The sequence below is a fragment of the Eumetopias jubatus genome, unplaced genomic scaffold, assembly GCF_037043125.1.
Source record: "Eumetopias jubatus isolate StellerSeaLion01/CBP00866 unplaced genomic scaffold, mEumJub1_p1.0 scaffold_10, whole genome shotgun sequence".
NCBI lineage: Eukaryota > Metazoa > Chordata > Mammalia > Carnivora > Otariidae > Eumetopias > Eumetopias jubatus.
Genome location: NW_028274816.1, coordinates 98,806,775 through 98,823,618, shown reverse-complemented (window position 1 = coordinate 98,823,618; position 16,844 = coordinate 98,806,775). Strand labels below are relative to the sequence as shown.

General features: G+C 50.2%; 1 pseudogene; it reads left to right on the top strand.

Annotated features, from left to right (window-relative positions):
- Positions 1-15,716: 15,716 nt before the first annotated feature.
- On the top strand, positions 15,717-16,089 carry LOC148163381 (reprimo-like protein; annotated as a pseudogene).
- The last annotated feature ends 755 nt before the right edge of the window (positions 16,090-16,844 follow it).

Here is a 16,844-nt window from a genome sequence, read left to right as displayed (position 1 = left end):
CTACTTTGGGGCTATTATGAATGACGGTGCTATGAACATTCACGTGAAAGTTTTATGTGGACAAATGTTTTCATTTCTTTGGGCATGTACCGAGGAGTGGAATTGCTGAGTCATAGAGTAACTTAAGGTTGAAACTTTGGAGGAACTGGGGAGCCTGGGTGGCTCAGTCAGTTGAGCATCCGACTCTTGATTTTGGCTCAGGTCATGATCTCAGGGTCGTGGGATGGAGCCCAGGGCTGGGCTCCACGCTCAGCCGGGAGTCTGCTTGAGATCCTCTCTCCCTCCACCCCTCCACCCCTCCAATAAATAAATAAATAAATAAATAAATCTTAAACTTTGGAGGAACTGCCAGACATTTTGGCTGTGCCATCAGCAGTGTCTGCATATGAAGGTTCAATTTTTTTCACATTCTCACCAACACTTTCTGATCAAAAATCTTCTAATCTTAATCCTAATCGGTGTGAAGTGGTATCATGTGGTGGTTTTGATTTCTATTTCCCTGGTGGCTAGTGATTTTGCAGGTGCTCATTGGCCATCTGTAGATCCTTGGGAAAATGTCTAGTATTCAGATCCTTTGCCCATTTTTTAGTTGTCTTTTTATTATCGAGTTGTAAAAGTTCTTTACCAGATACATGATTTGCAAATATTTTCTCACATTCTGTGGGCTACCTTTCACTTTCTTGATGGTGTTCTTTGAAACAAAAGAATTACGTTTTGATGAAGACTGATTTATCTATTTTTTCTTTTGTTGCTTGTGCTTTTGGTGTCATATCTCCAGAACTAATGCACAATGGTTTCTAAGGTAGTCTGGGACAATCTGACCATCAAAATAAAGATAGTGATAGATTATAATCTATTGAATGAGATAGGAATCCATGAATCCTTAAGAGTAATAAATAGACACATAAGGGGGATGGGGGGACTCTTCCTGACAATAAAAGGGTGAGTGATAAATGTGGAGGTAGTCCTGAAGTTGGAAAATCATCATTCTGCTACCATCAAAGATTGGTTTGAGCAAGAATCATCAATGGATGCTAAATCTGAGGTGGTGGGAAGCTTGATGAAGAACTGGATCTACGCATGCTCTTAGAGTGTCTCCCCACGGATCCTATATTAGTTGCATGGGAAAAACAGCAAGTATGCAGCAAAGAAACAGGACAGGTTTTGGAACCTGCAATCAAAATTAACACCACCAGTGAGAGACAGAGAAAGAATATATGCTTCTAGATGTGATACCCTAAGAAGGACACATACCGCTTGTATAGTATTCTGGCCAGAGATGCATAACTTGTATCTAATCCCAGGGAAATGTTGGACAAAGCCAAACTGAGGGAAAATCTATAAAATAACTGGCCTCTATTCTTCAAAACTGTCAATGCAATGAAAGCAAAGAATGGGGCTATTTCTGTCAGTTAGTGTGTGTGTGTATCTTTCCCCTTAAACTAAGTGTATGTTCCCAAGGGCAAAGGCCTGGGTTCCTCCATCCACGGGCTTCAGAGTCAGGCGACTTCTGCTTGGACAAGATGGCAACCCTGATGGCCTTGTTACCTCACAGATATCTTCTAAGACTCACTCCATACCAGCCTGAGCTTGTGAACATTCTTTTGCTTCTCTCTCTTACCCTAGAGTTGCCAGATTTAGCAAATAAAATTACAGGATGCCCGATTGCATTAGAATTTCGGACAAGCCACCAATAATTGTTTAGTATAAGTATGTCTCATGCAACCCTACTCTACCCTGACTCCACAGGTTCCTTCAGAGACAGGTGTCACTGAGCCTTGGGAAGCAGGGAGTTCTATCTCTGCCCATGAAGTCCCCTCTTGGGGTTTCCATGGGGGAATAAAGTCCTTCTGGCTGGTGCATTCCCACCTCCCCTTCCAAAGCTTACCTCTCTCCCAGCCTTCTCTGACCCCAGGTCCCAGAAAGGCCAGGGCCTTCCAATTGAGCTATACTCTAACCCTGCCCAGTTCACAGCTCCCCATGTCCTAAAGAAGGTGGGAGTGCTGGACCAGCCTGCCTTCTGGAATCCCGGTTCTGGGACGTCATCATTCTCCTGGAAATACTCTGGTCTTAACCATGCAAACTGAGGCCCATTCAAGCTTCCTGCAGAAAGTACAGATGGGTCTGGAAGGACCGGTGATAACTGTGATGAAGATCCCTGGGTGGGGCAGGGCAGATTGCTCTGGTCCTGCTGGCTGCCCACCTCCCTTCCCTTCAGTGAACGGTACTGCTTTTGTGGGGAGCTCCTTCCCCCGTTGGGTAGTAGTGGAGACTGCTGGTCACAGGGCCCTGTCTTCCAGGGGACAGGGTGTGCCTAGGGCGCCACCACTACATTTTGAATTGAAACTAAGGGGAGGAGCTCAGCTTCCCACGGGAAGCCTTCAAGGGTGAGGCCAGAAGCGGACAGTGTGGAATCATGTGGATACAGCCCATCTGAGAGTATAAACCTCCCCGAAGAGGGAGCAGAGTCCAGACAAGATTCCAATCCTAGAGTCCACCCTTTCTGAGACCTAAACACACTCTTGCCCTTCCTGCGATCCTACGATTCGTTAAACGTCCCTTCCTGCAGAGGTGAGTTTCTGTCACTTGCAGCCAAGAGAGACCTGCCTGGTAGAGAGCGTAGGCTTAACCCTCTGGGAAGTGGTGACCAAACAATCTGTCATCTCCCCATTAAGGTGGCCCATCTTAGTGTCATTCATCACCAAAGAAGTCTGAGAGATACTCCCACCAACTGTAGCAGAAAGGAGGCAAAGGAAAGTTCTGTGACTGGTGGCCACCCTACCCTCTGAAATAGGAGGGCAGGGGCTGACAGTAAGAAGGTAGGAAGAGCTTTTAGGTGGACAGTGCTGCCCTGTACTTCTGCCTCCAGACTCCCCTTCCCAGCAGGGCAGCGGGACATTGCGGCTTGGGCTAACAATATGGGAAGGAGGGGCGCCTGGGTGGCTCAGTTAAGCATCTGCCTGGTTAAGCATCTGCCTTCGGCTCAGGCTTAGGTCATGATCCCTGCTTCCTGGGATTCAGCCCAGCAGGGGGATCCCTGCTCAGCGGGGACCCTGCTTCTCCCTCTCCCTCTGCCCACCCTCCCCCCCATGCCCGCGCTGTCTCTCTCAAATAAAAACGAAAAACAATGTTCAAGTGAGTGATAAACATATACCTAATTCATCAATGATGATGACTAGTCTATGAAATTTACTTTTCTTCTTTTCCTTTCAGCAAAATCACTAATTACATTACGATTACAAAGATTTTAAAAAAATATTTAAGGACTAAAAACACAACTGTATTCAAAGAACAAAAACGTAAATATATTTTCATCAAAAATAGAAATTTGCGTAAAAATGTTTTATTAGTTTTTTCCAATGTTTTCCCCCAAATTTAGGCTTTTTACATATTGGAAAGTATCTAATAATTCAAAAGGCAAAGTACAGATGAGAATTAATAAATATCAAATTTTTATATCAAATAGACACAACTTCAAATATATGATTCTACTCTTTAAAAGCTGAATTAAATTCTATTTTATTTTTTAAATTTTTAAAAAATGTATTTATCAGAGAGAGAGAGAGAGAGAGCACAAGCAGGGAGAGTGATAGGCAGAGGGAGAAGCAGGCTCCCTGCTGAGCAAGGAGCCCGAAGTGGGGCTTGATCCCAGGACCCCAAGATCATGACCTGAGCTGAAGGCAGCCGCTTAACTGACTGAGCCACCCAGGTGTCCCTGAATTAAATTTTATTAAGTAACTTAATTTTTACACTTTACCTTAAATTTTATTTAAATTATACACTTCACTTAAATTTTTATTTAAAAATAAGTAAATTTGGGGGCACCTGGGTAGCTCAGTCGGTTGAGCGTCCAGCTCTTGGTTTTGGCTCAGGTCATGATCTCTGGGTCCTGGGACTGAGCCCTGCTTCAGCTCTGCTCAGCAGGGAATCTGCTTGAGGATGTCTCTCCCTCTCCCTCTGCCCCCTGCTCGCTTGCACACTCTCCCTCCCTCCCTCTCTCTCTCGCTCTCTTTCTCAAATAAATCAATCTTTTTAAAAAGTAACTTTTAGTTAATTAATTAATTATTAGTAATCTCTAACCCCAGTGTAGTGTTCAAACTCATGACTCCGAGATCAAGAGTCAAATGCTCTAACCGACTGAAGCCAGCCAGGTGCCCCCCCCAAATAAGTAACTTTTTATTTTCTTTCTTTCATTTTTTAAAAAGATTCTATTTATTTGAGAGAGAGAGCACAAGCAGGGGGAGAGGCAGGGAGAGGGAGAGGCAGAAGCAGGCGAGCCCGATGCATGATTCGATCCCAGGACCCTGGGATCATGATCTGAGCCGAAGGCAGACGCTCAGCCAACTGAGCCCCCAGGCATCCCAATAAGTAACTTTTTAAATGAAAATGTTAAAATTCATAATTCTAGCATTCAATGTCCATCTCGCTGCCAATGTAAAGAATTAGTATTGTTATGTTTAAAGTCTAGATATATATACAAACTTGAGTAATGTGGGCGCCTGGGTGGCTCAGATGGGTAAGCGTCTGCCTTCGGCTCAGGTCATGATCCCAGGGTCCTGGGATCGAGTCCCGCGTCAGGCTCCCTGCTCCTTGGGAGCCTGCTTCTCCCTCTGCCTCTCTCTCTCTCTCTCTCTCTCTCTGTCTCTCATGAATAAATAAATAAAAAGTTTTTTTTTAAACTTGAGTAATGTGTAATGTGATTTATGTGATAGTGCAAACATTTCCTCAGCTTCCATTTACAACGGAGGCAAATACTGTACAAATTCATGTGTACCCCCAGAACCACGAATAGGCACATGAAGCAAGAAGAAATTGTACACTCGGTACTACTAGAAAGGGACATTTCTTTGTGTTCAAATCTATTGCATTCGGGCCGAGAGGAAAGATCTGACAAGTTCATTAATTCGTCTTTTTCTCTTACCTAAGTACATCTCTGCTCAGTCTCTCTGCAATCCGAGATAGTACCTAGCGGGGGTCCTGTTAAGCTTTCATTAAACCTTTCCATGCAGATGCATTCCCCCCCGCCCCCCCATCTATCTAGAGTAAGATGTGAAGTATCTCTCTGGGGCCTGAACATTGTTAGTCAAGAGCATGCATGTTTAGGGTTAGATCTAGCTGTGCCAAATGCTGATCATTTAAAAGGAAACATGCCTTCCTGATGGTCAGCCCTGTGAGAAATAAATCTTTTCACTGAGCTGAAATCTGCCTGTGTCCCCCCTCTCCGCCCACTCTCAGCCCCCATGCATCAGGCCACTCAGCATTGTACCCTCGGAGTGGCCGACCGCTGGGTTTTAGAGCAAAGTGGGGTCGTGTTGTAACTGTATGTACAGGTGAAGTATCTGACTACATGTTCTATGTTCCAGTGTGATCATGCCTGAGCATTTACACAGAACTTACCCATTATTTTATTACTTTCCTTCAGTTTCTCTTCTATTTAGGGCATTATTATTGATGTTTAAATTTACCACCTTTCTGAATGGAGAAACACATTGTAGTACGTTGGTATAATGGAATACTACTCGGCAACCAAAAGGAATGACGCATCGGTACACACAACAACATGGGTAAATTTCCAAAATAATGCTGAAAGAAGCCAGACCAAAAAGAAACAGGCATATACTGCATGGTTCCATTTATGAGAAACTCCAGAAAATGTAAATCTAGAATGACAGAAAGCAGATCAGTAGTTGCTTGGGGATGGGGCAGCAGGAAGGGGCAGAGGGAGGAATTACCGAGGGGCACAAGGAAACTTTTGGGAGTGAGGAGATGTTCACTATCTTGATTACGATGTTGGATTCAGGGGCATCTACATACGTCAAAAATGATCAAATCGTACACTACAAATATGTCGTTTAGTATATGTCAATACCTTTGTCAGGTATATTACGGTTACACACAATATAATACTATGAAAAGGGAGTTGTGGGTCTCTCATGGTTGAGAACCCCGCGTCAGGCCGATGCCCAAGTGGGGAAAACAAAACTCTTGTCATGGTCTTCAGGCCAATCCGCTGTGCAATCTACCCAGTGGCCACTAGACGGCAGCAGCGGCCCATATACCGGAAGTGTGGGTTGCTGGGCACCAGCATTTTTAATTTTAACGCTGGGAGGTTAAGTAACTCATCCAAGGTCACAGAACTAGTGGGAGGTAGAGCAAGGATTTAAACCCACGTTTGACACCAACATGGTGGGTTTAGTTGTTACTCTGTACTGCTCATTTTAACAGCATTGTCTTTCTTTCTCTTTGGGGCTGGGGTATTATTCAGGTTATGTGTTCGACTGGTTGGTGTTGCTAGCAGGTGGTGGGTATTTCAGCTGAACCTTCTGAAGATAAAGCTCCTGGTGTTTCAAGAGAATTTTAAGCATCGCTGACGGTCCAGGAAGGAAGTCTTCCCTCTTTTTTTGCTGAGCATTTACACTGCGTGAGGCTCCGTGTTAGGACTGATACTCCATAGCGATGGTGCTTGAAGGGCAAGTGGGCAGAGGCCAGCACCAAGGAATCGAGGGGTAAGTGACCTCTAGCCATGCAGTGCGTGGTCCATTTGTGCCCACAGGCCTGTGTCAGGAGGCAGCAGTACCCCACCTCCACTGGAGTCCTCAGCAGATAACCAGACCGAAGAGAACTCACCAGAATGCCCAGTTAATCAGAACAAGGTCAAAGCAGCCAGTGAGCAGATAACTCATGCCCATGGTTCATGGGTAAGTGAAGTCCTCCAGAGGCTTCTCTCCTGGAGAAAACATCCCACCTGGGATCACGCAGCTTGATCCTCCAAGGGAGGTGGCCTCTTCTTTTCTAGGTTCTGCAGGGGCCAACAGCTCTGGGGTTCTGCCCATCCTGCTGAGTTTATGCTCCTACGGCCACATGGTGGGGTGGATGCGGGTACCAGGGAAAGGCTCCCGGGGCTGCCCATGTGAAGACAAAGCAAAAGGAGGCCAAAGCTAAACATTGGGCCCATCGGCTTCATTTCATAGATGGGGAAACTGAGGCCTGGGGAAGTGAAGGGACTCGAGTGAGCTAATGGCCGAGCTGGGGGTAAGACTCCCAGCAGTCTCTTCTCCCCACTCCCAGCCGTATTTCATAATAGGTCCCTGCTGCTGGGTGCTTCTCTGTACTTTGTCAACTGTTATTCACATATTATCTCTCTGTGTGTTTCTTAAAACAATAATCCTTGGGGCGCCTGGGTGGCTCAGTCGTTGGGCGTCTTGCCTTCGGCTCGGGTCACGATCCCGGGGTCCTGGGATCGAGCCCCACATCGGGCTCCCTGCTCGGCGGGGAGCCTGCTTCTCCATCTCCCACTCCCCCTGCTTGTGTTCCCTCTCTTGCTGTCTCTCTCTGTCAAATAAATAAAATCTTAATAAATAAATAAATAAATAAAAATAAAAAAAACAAGAGGTATACTTTTTAAGCGGATGATCTTTTTTCATACTTGGTACAAGATACAATGTTCATTGTAAAACACATAGAAAATACAGGTAACCAAAAAGAAAAAAAATTAAAATGTCGCATAGCCACATCATCCTGAGACAAGCGCTGTCGATGTTTCGGCATCTCTTGTTCCTCTAGGCGAGGCCGGGAAGTGAGTGCGTGCAGAGATGACCAATAAAAATGACCAAAAAGCGGCCATAGGGTAGACTGTTAGATTATGCGCTTTTTCCCCTCAACAATACAGAGTGGTCATATTTCTATGTCAGTGAATATTCCTCTGCAACAGCGGCTCCGCGTTAGAACCCCCTGGAAAAGTTTAACAAATACTGATGTCTGCACTCCGCCCAGACATCAGGGATGGGGCTGGACTAGGGAGGGGACTTTTAGACTCCCTGGGGGTTCCAGTGTGCGGCCAAGTTTGAGAGTCACTGTGCCACAGCATCATTTTTCAACAAGGGCCTGGCATTCTCTTTGCTGCAGGAATGCACTCTCGTAGTTTGACCAACCCCTTTTCTCGGACATTTAGGTTGCTTCCAATTTTTCATCATTAAGAACCAGGAGTTCGCAAGTGTTTCCTGTCAAGGGCCAGATAATGCATGTTCTAGTTTTCGTGGCACCTGAGGTCTCTGTTGCGATGATTTAATTCTTCCGTTGTAGTGCAAAAGCAGCCAGGATGCATGAAAGAATTTATTTTTTGTTTGTTTGTTGTACTAAAACTTTATTACAAAAACAGGGGGTGGCCAAATGTAGCCCGTGGGCCATAGACGGCCGACCGCGCTGTTAGCACGCGCACACAGGTACTTGTATCCGATTTCCATCCTTTTGGGGAGATGTCTGTGAGTGGAGTGACTCATCATTACCGTTTACCTGGTCAGTTGCAGTCCTCCAAACTGGCCTCCACATGGTTGTGAGGTGATCATTTTCTTTTCTTTTTCAAAAGCATTATTTTCCTTCGTATACATGAACGTGCTTCGTATAAAAGGTATACATGTTCACGGTCAAATTTTGAAAACTACAGAAGACGGTGAGTGTGAGTGTGTGTGTGTGATACAGGGGAGTGTAATTGACGTGTATGGCTGATAAAGTCTCTGGGGTCCTGGTGCCCGCCCCCTCTTTAGCCTTCTCTCCTGACGGCCCTCTATACTACCACCCCACCCCTGGGTCCCCGCCAGCACAGCCCGGCGCTCCTGTGGGCTTCTGAGACATAGCAGATGCTCTTTCTCTGCGGATTGCCTTTCTTGGCCTGAATTCTCCTATTTACCTTTTCTGACTCAGCTCTCCCTTTCACTGCTCCCCCAGCATGTCACACATACCGGAAAGTGGTCGGGATCACTGTGCCCGAGACAGTGGGAAAGGGAAGCTGATCCATGCGGGGGATGCTGTTGGGTTCTCCTGTTTGACTCTAAAGCAGCACTGATCCCACCTCCCCCCAGTCTGCCTCTGAAATACGCTCCACAGCATCTGAGCTAAGCAGAGAACCCCAGAATCCCCCCCAAGCCTTGTCGTTAGGGGTTGGCATCTCGCTATGTTCCCCTGTTGTGACAACTGGGCAGTGAGGCTGGTGCACAAATGGACAAGCCAGAAGGATCTTTCTCTTCCTTTTTCCTTCCTCTGGGCTTGTTCTTTCAACTTGGGAAGCCAGATGCTTTGGAGTTTAATTACATGCTGCAGTTGGAAACCCAGAATGTCAGAGCTGGAAAGGAAGAACCTTATTATAAATAATAGCTGCCAGCATTTACTGAACATCTACTCTGTGCCAGGCCCGTTTCCAGGCATTACCCCATTCAGCCTTCCTGACAGTTCAGGGGGCAGGCGCTATGGTCACCCCTGTTTTACAGGGAAGGAAATGAGAGTTCAGGGAGCTCACGGGGCATTTCCCAAGCCGTGCTGAGTGGTACATGGTGCAAAAAATATTACTTTGTGTTAGTTAAACCAAGCATCCTGCATCCCCCCCCCCCCAGGAAATTGACAATGCACACCAATGTATTAAAGTCCCCGAGAAGTGCTGTATTGATCAGACCTCTTTAGGTCAGTGTCACCTCTGTTGAGCAGTTTGTAGAATGCAGGTATTAACGTGCTCCTTATTTTATGGATGGGATCATGGAGGCCCAGGCAGGGCTTTAGGTGCAGACCAGGCACAGATCTTGGGCCCCAGGCTCTCTGAACCCCACAGGAAATGTAAAGCAAAGGTAGACTATGGCCCATCTGGCCCACCACCTGTTTTTGTAAATGTAGATTTATTGAAGATTATCTGATCCAGGTCCTTTGATTTATAGATGAGCCAGTCAAGGCCTAGGGAGGATGGCTGACTTGCTCACGGTCACAGTAGCCAATTAGGGGCAGAGGCAGAAACAGATCCTAGATCTCCAAAATCCAGGTACTCTCTAAAACACAAATCAGACCGGTGGTGGGAGGTGAGGTGGCGGGTGGCGAGAGGCGGGCCGTGAAGCTCCACGATCCCTGTGATACCTGTCTCGGTTACCTGTTCCGAGGTGCGTACACAGGAACTGGCCGTTTCTACTCCTGCGCAGACACCTCTGAGGTGTCTCTCCCGCTGCTGTGGGTAAAGCTCCCATGGCCTGAGCTGCCTGGGGGCCCTCCACTGCCCTCCACTTGGTGTGCGGGACAAACGCTGAACCGGGCAACTGTGTTTATTTTAATTCTGTGAGCGATGCAGTAAATCATTATTAACTTCCCCTCTGCCAGTGTGAAACATGAGATCATTTGGATAGGAACCTGGCAGAAGGCAACCTTTGCCCGCTCCAGGGAGAGTTTGCCAAACAAATGAATAGTGTAATCAGGATCCTAGGGGGTTGTTTGAGACCACTTCAGAAAATGAATTATGTGCAAAGGTTCTTAGACTTCCCCCTGAAGTATGTTATACAATGGCCATCCATTTACATTTTTCATCTGTGTGTGTGTGTGTGTGTGTGTGTGTGTGTAGTTTGAAGATGCAAAATAAAATCATTCTTATCTCATCATTAAAATGGCTCATGCAGGGGACACCTGGGTGGCTCAGTAGGTTGAGCATCTGTCTGCCTTCGGCTCAGGTCATGACCTCGGGGGCCCTGGGATCGAGCCTCACGTCAGGCTCCCTGCTCAGTGGGGAGTCTGTTTCTCCCTCTCCTCCCCTCCCCCCACCCGCTCATACTCTCTCTCAAATAAATAAATAAAATCCTTAAAAAAAATGGCTTATGCCCAGGACACGTTTTAACATTGTTTGAAATGTGAAAAATTTAAAATATCTGCAGATTTAAACGTTTTAGTTCAGAAAGGTCCATCTAGTAAGTGATACTAATTAAGGAGGTTTTATTAACCCCTGAATCCAGGCGAGGGAGGCACCTGACTGACCCTGGGCAGCCATGACATGCCAGAAAGCCAAAGGTTCCTCTAGAAACAGCTGCAGGGGACAGCAGGGCATAAACGTTGGCCTCAGGGTCGAGGCTCCTCCTGGAACAGCCAGACTGCCCAGATGGCCTTTCCAGAGCTGGAAGATGCCGACTTGTCACTGAGGTGGAGGGTAAAAATAGTTCTGTGTGGGTGGCAGCTGGGCCCAGAGGCCCTGGCTTCCTTGTCTCTGGAGCAGAGAAGGCAGCCCAGGTGACAGACAACTTCTTAGGCTCCCGAGGCCTCCCACAAGCTCTGGGGACTGGGGGGGGGTCTTTCCCTAGCAATGAAGCCCCCCCAGACCCGTCCACACACCAAGTGCTGGAAAAAGCCGGGGTCAGGTTTTAAGGTAGCAAAGGGTTGCATTCTGGCTGTGTCAGTCACCAACCAGCTCTGTGTCCTCCGGCAGAATCTCTCTCCTTCCTGAGCCTCCATTTTCTCATCCGTCAAATGGGGCTAATGGTTTCTCTCCCTAAGGTGGCTGTGAAACTTAAATAACAAAGAGAGCCAACACATTTTACACTGCAGCCTCACTCTTCTGCCCCTCTCCCTCCCACCAGTTGCTCACCATCCATCCGGCGCATTTTTCAAGAGTGGCTCTGAGGCAAGCCAGCTGTATGTCAGCCCCGTGGAAAGGTCTACATGGACAGGAACTGAGGTCTCGAGACAAGTGCCATGTCAGGGAGCTTTCTCAGAAGCCAATCCTCTACCCCCAGGCAAGCTCTCAGGCGACCGTGGCGCCAGCCACCACCCTGGCTGCAACCTCATGAGACACTGACTGGAAGTTCCCAGCTAAGCTGCGTCCAGCTTCCGGGCCCCCCGAAAGCTGTGTGAAGTCGTAAATGTTTGCTACAATTGGGGATAAGCTGTGATGCAGCAGTAATAACTAAGATGCTTCCCTTTCGGGGCTGTCATAAGAATTAAGAGATGGGGCGCCTGGGTAGCTCAGTCGGGTCAACGGCTGCCTTTGGCTCAGGTCATGATCTCAGGGTCCTGGGATCAAGTCCTGCATCGGGCTCCCTGCTCAGCGGGGAGTCGGCTTCTCCCTCCCCCACTCCCCCTGCTTGTGTTCCCTCTCTCGCTGTGCTCTCTCTGTCAAATAAATAAATAAGATCTTAAAAAAATAAAGAATTAAGAGTTAATGCACATCAAATAGCCACCAGACGTACTGGGACCGGTGGCTCCAGAAAGGGCAGAAAGGAGAAGCAGAAGGAAGGAGCATGAGATAAGGAGCCTCGGTCCAGGTCCGAGCCAGGAAGGCCCCTCTTCCAGAGCTCTGGCGAGCAGTCTGACAGACTCAATATACCCACAGACAATGGCTGCGCCACCTGTAAAAATAGAATTCTGACCCGCTCCCTGCAGCAACAGCTAAGGAGGCGAACCCCTCTCGGAGCAGCCACGAGGCCTCCCCTGTAGCACTTGGCCCAAACACAGCCCAGACTGGACCGCTAGCTGACAGCCTCCCTAATTTTGCCCCCACGTCCAATGTAGGACAAACTGGGAAAAGTCCAATAGGCTCCCCTAACCAATCACATAGGGTACCCCCCTTCTAGTTAGCACACCTAAAGCTTCTCCATGCCGAGAGAGCCTCTGATCAGAACCTGAAGCCTTCCCTTTGTCCCACTCTAAAGCTTTCCTATTCTTCTGCAGGCCTTCAATTCTCGGCTGAACTCAAGTGATTGGTAGCTGACTCCCTTGGGGTAGTGGGCTCGGAACGCAGCCTTTGCGTCTTCTCATTTGGGTGGTCTTTGTTTATTTCCACAAGCCCATGTTCTCTCTCTGCTTTCCCGGCCCCAGGTCAAAGACAACATCTTCCTCTTCCCCCAGGTAGCTACAGAAACCAGCTCAGGGATGATGGAAGGGGGAGGGTAGGAATACTTAAGAACATAGCTTTGGAACAAGACAGATCTGGGCTCAAATTCTGGTTCTGATACTTAACTAGCTGTGTGATCTTGAGTAAGCCAATTAACCACTCTGAGTTTCTTCATCTCAAGAAGACAATCCAGTGGAACCCAAGGGCTGGTGTAAGAATTTAGGGGGGTACAGGGGCGCCTGGGTGGCTCAGTCAGTTAAGCAGCTGCCTTCGGCTCGGGTCATGATCCTGGGGTCCTGGGATCGAGCCCCACGTCCAGCTCCCTGCTCAGCAGAGAGCCTGCTTCTCCCGCTCCCTCTGCCTGCCACTCTGCCTATTTGTGCGCTCTCTCTATCTCTCTGTCAAATAAATAAATAAAATCTTAAAAAAAAAGAATTCAGTGAGGTACTAATATATTTAACGCCCCGAGCATACAGTAGGGGTTTAATAAAGGAAAGGCCAGCCATCAGTCCCCTCACAGCCTCTTGCTGGTGTAGGCAGGCCTCTCTGGTCCCCAGCATTCCTCCTCCCACCCCTGCTTTCTGCACAGCAGGCAGCTTGACCTCCGCGCCCGCGGCATCGAGTCAAGAGCACAGACTCCATGTCCAGGGCATATCCAAGCTCAGGGGCTGGTCTCGGGAGAACCTTGGGCAAAGGACAGAGCCAAGCATTTCTCTAAAGAAATCCACTGGCCAAAAGCAGAGGGCAAAATATCTGGCCAGAAACCTGTTGTCTCTCTGTTCTATCCCGGCTCTCAGGGGTGGTCAGGGCCGGGAGACCCTTGTGCCAGGCGGTTCTTCCAGGACCCAGGAGGGTGAGCCAGGTCTTCTTCCCCCAATCTCTCCTGTGTCTGTGTGTGTGTCAGTTTCCTTGTCTCTAAAATGAAAAACGTAAGAGCTTCCCAGGAGGCACACACACGTGAATTAGTTCTAATGGTGGGGCCGTGGCTTTGAGATGCTTCACCCTGGGGCGTCGTGAGTCCCCTCACTCCCACTCGCCAAGCCTTTCCATGCCCCGGTCTCTCCCTCTGCCACCAAGAGCAGCATCCAAGCCTCCTGCAGCATCTTCTGCCTGGACTATGGAAAAGACTGCTAAACGCTTTCCCTTCTTCTCCACAGCTCAAACAATGCAAATTACATCAGGGTGAGAAACCATCCCACATCCCATAAAGTCAGGCAGATTTCTAAAATAATGACAATAACCAGGATCGGGGGCAATGCCCCCCTTCCCCACAGGGCTGGAGTGTAAACTGGTATATTTCCAATTCATTTTTAGAAGATTTATTTATATATATTTTAGGAGAGAGAACACACAGGTGCATGAGGTGGGGGGGTGGGAAGGGCAGAGGGAGAGGGAGAGAAATCCTTAAGCCGACTCCCCCACCTCGAGAGGGGAGCCCAAGGCAGCGCTGGATCCCAGGACCCCTGAGATCATGACCTGAGCCAAAATCAAGAGTTTCATGCTCAACCGACTGAGCCACGCAGGTGTCCCCTACACTGGTATATTTCTGCAGAACAATTTGATAGGATGTAACCTTCTGATTCTGCAGGTCCATTTTTCAAAATATAAAGGAAACAATTAGACTATGGAAAAGTCTGCACAGACTTTGTTACAGGGTCTTGACCGTAATATTGCTTTCCACACAAAAAAGGGGGAACAACTAAAATACCCCAAAATAAACACCTTCGTAAAATAGATTGTGTAGTTTCTACCTTGAAACACCATCCCTTCACTTAAACTGCTATTACAGATCAGTGGTTCTCAAAGCACAACCCGGAGGAGTAGCACCAAGAGCTTCCCCTGGGAATTTGTTAGAAATGCACATCCTGGGGTCTCCATCCCCAACCTACTGCTTCAGAAACTCTGGTCTGGGCCCAGCCATCTGGGTCTTAACAAGTCCTCCAGGATATTCAGAACCACTGTTGTAGAAGAATATTTATCACTACTTAAAAATACACAAATGACAAAAGGTTGCAAAACAATAGGGACAAAACAGTGGGTATGAACAGTGAATCCTTATTTGAATATACGTATGTATTGAGACACACAAAGAAAAAAGCCCAGAAGATTTTATACCAAGCTGGTAACGGTCGACGACTCTGGGTGGTGGGATTACGAGGTCTTAGATTTTTTTAATTTTGCTAATCCATACTCTCTAGTTTACAATGATGCGTTTTTTGTAAAAAGGAATGAAGGGGGGGAAACCGAAATAAACTTCTTCTTAAATTAAAATTAAAAAAAAAATCGAGTGAGGCGGGGTAGGGGCAAGGTGGGAAGGAGGCAGCACGCCCCGCCGCCACAGCCTGCAGCCCAGGGACAGCGGGGAGGGGCGGGGAGGGGCGGGGAGGAGCGGGGAGAGGCTTGCGGGAGCGCTCCGCACCCCCCGCCACCGCCGCGGCGGCGCGAAGAGAGAGGCGAGGGAAGCCAATGCCGCGCGCGGGTCACGGCTACTCCTGATGTCTAGGAAGATTTACTAGGAGGGGAAGAGCGGAGAAGAGATTTAGGGCCGACTTCAGGAAGAACTTAACGGCTACGAGGACCGAATCCCGGAATGGGCGCCTTGGGGAGATCTTCCACCCCGAAACAGTCTGCCGCTGCCCCCCGGGGCTCGACCGCCGCCGGCCCGCGGGCGGGGCTGCCCGCCTCTCCGACCCCTTCCAGCGCCCGCACTCGGGGGCAGGGAGGGGGGAGCAGCGGGGCCTGGGGGAGGGGTGCGGCGAGGGGGCCGGGGGGGGGGGGCCGAGGGGGCGGGGCCGTTGCTAGGGGAGGGGCGGCGGGGCGCTCGCGCAGCGCAGCCGGAGAGCGAGACGAGCGATCGGCTCCCCGGCTCCAGCTCGCGCGCCGCCTGTTGCTCCTCACTCCGGGCCGCCGCTTCCCGCCCGGCGCCCAGGGGCAGGGGGCGCGAGGGGTGCCGGCGCGCGGGCGGCCTCCCGCCTTCCCCTTCCCCTCTCCCCGCGCGCAGCCAGAGCCCAGCGTCTCCGGGAGCGCGGGCGCCCGCCCGCCTCCCCGTGCGCCCCGGCCCGCGCGCCGAGACCCCGGGCGCCGAGCGGCGATGAATGCGACCTTCCTGAACCACAGCGGCCTGGAGGCGGCGGGCGCCTTGGGCGGCAGCGGCGGGGCAGCCCTGGGGAACCGCAGCCACGGGCTGGGCACGTGGCTGGGCTGCTGCCGGGGGGGGGGAGGGGGGCGCGCCGCTGGCCGCCAGCGACGGGGTCCCCGCGGGGCTGGCGCCCGACTTGCGCAGCCTGTGGGTGTCGCGCGTGGCGCAGATCGCTGTGCTCTGCGTGCTGTCGCTCACCGTGGTCTTCGGCGTGTTCTTCCTGGGCTGCAACCTGCTCATCAAGTCGGAGAGCATGATCAACTTTCTGGTGCAGGAGCGCCGGCCTTCCAAGGACGTGGGCGCCGCCATCCTGGGGCTGTACTGAGGCCGCCCCGGCCCGCGCACCGCCAGCCCGGCCCTCAAGCAGACGAGAAGGGAGACCAGGACCCTCGTGCCCCGCGCGGGCTTTGCCGCCGCCGGGCCGGCCGCGCGAGGGACAGCCACGGACCTCGGGCCCCCTCCCCCCGCCAGGACCGGGACACCGCGGGTCTCGAGGCAGCGGCGCGGGGAGGGACTTCCACACCCGGCTGGCCCTGTGTGCGCCTCGGCGTGGCTGGGTGGGAGAGGTCGTGCGAGGCCGCCCGGGGCCGAGGTCACGTGCGTGGGAGTTTGGGGTGTCTGTAGGTGGGGCGGGGTGGGGGAAGTCGTTGGAGAATCCGAGTCGCTGAGCTTGTTGGCCTGATTTAGCTTTTGAAAAGAAACCTTGTGATAAAACTGCAGCCTTCTGGCTTCCGGCGGCTTCCCACCCGCACCTCGGCGGGGTGTGTGTGCAAGTGTTGGGATGTGTTGTTGCTTGGGGCAGGGGCGGGAGGGCGGTGTGTACCCCCTGGGCCGCCTGGCTGCCTGACTGCGGAGCCCAGGGGCAGGTCCGGGGCTCCTGAGACCCCTGTCCCCCGAGGCTAAGGAGGCTATAGCTCCGGAGGGGATAGGGCTGGTCCCGCAGGGAGAATATTTAAATCTTTGGGAAATTTTAATCTATTCCGTGAGATTAAAAAAAAAAAAATTCAGTGACTTAAGTGCAAAAGGGGCGAACAGCAAAATTAATACCTCAGGACTGTGAACAAATACAATTTAATGGGG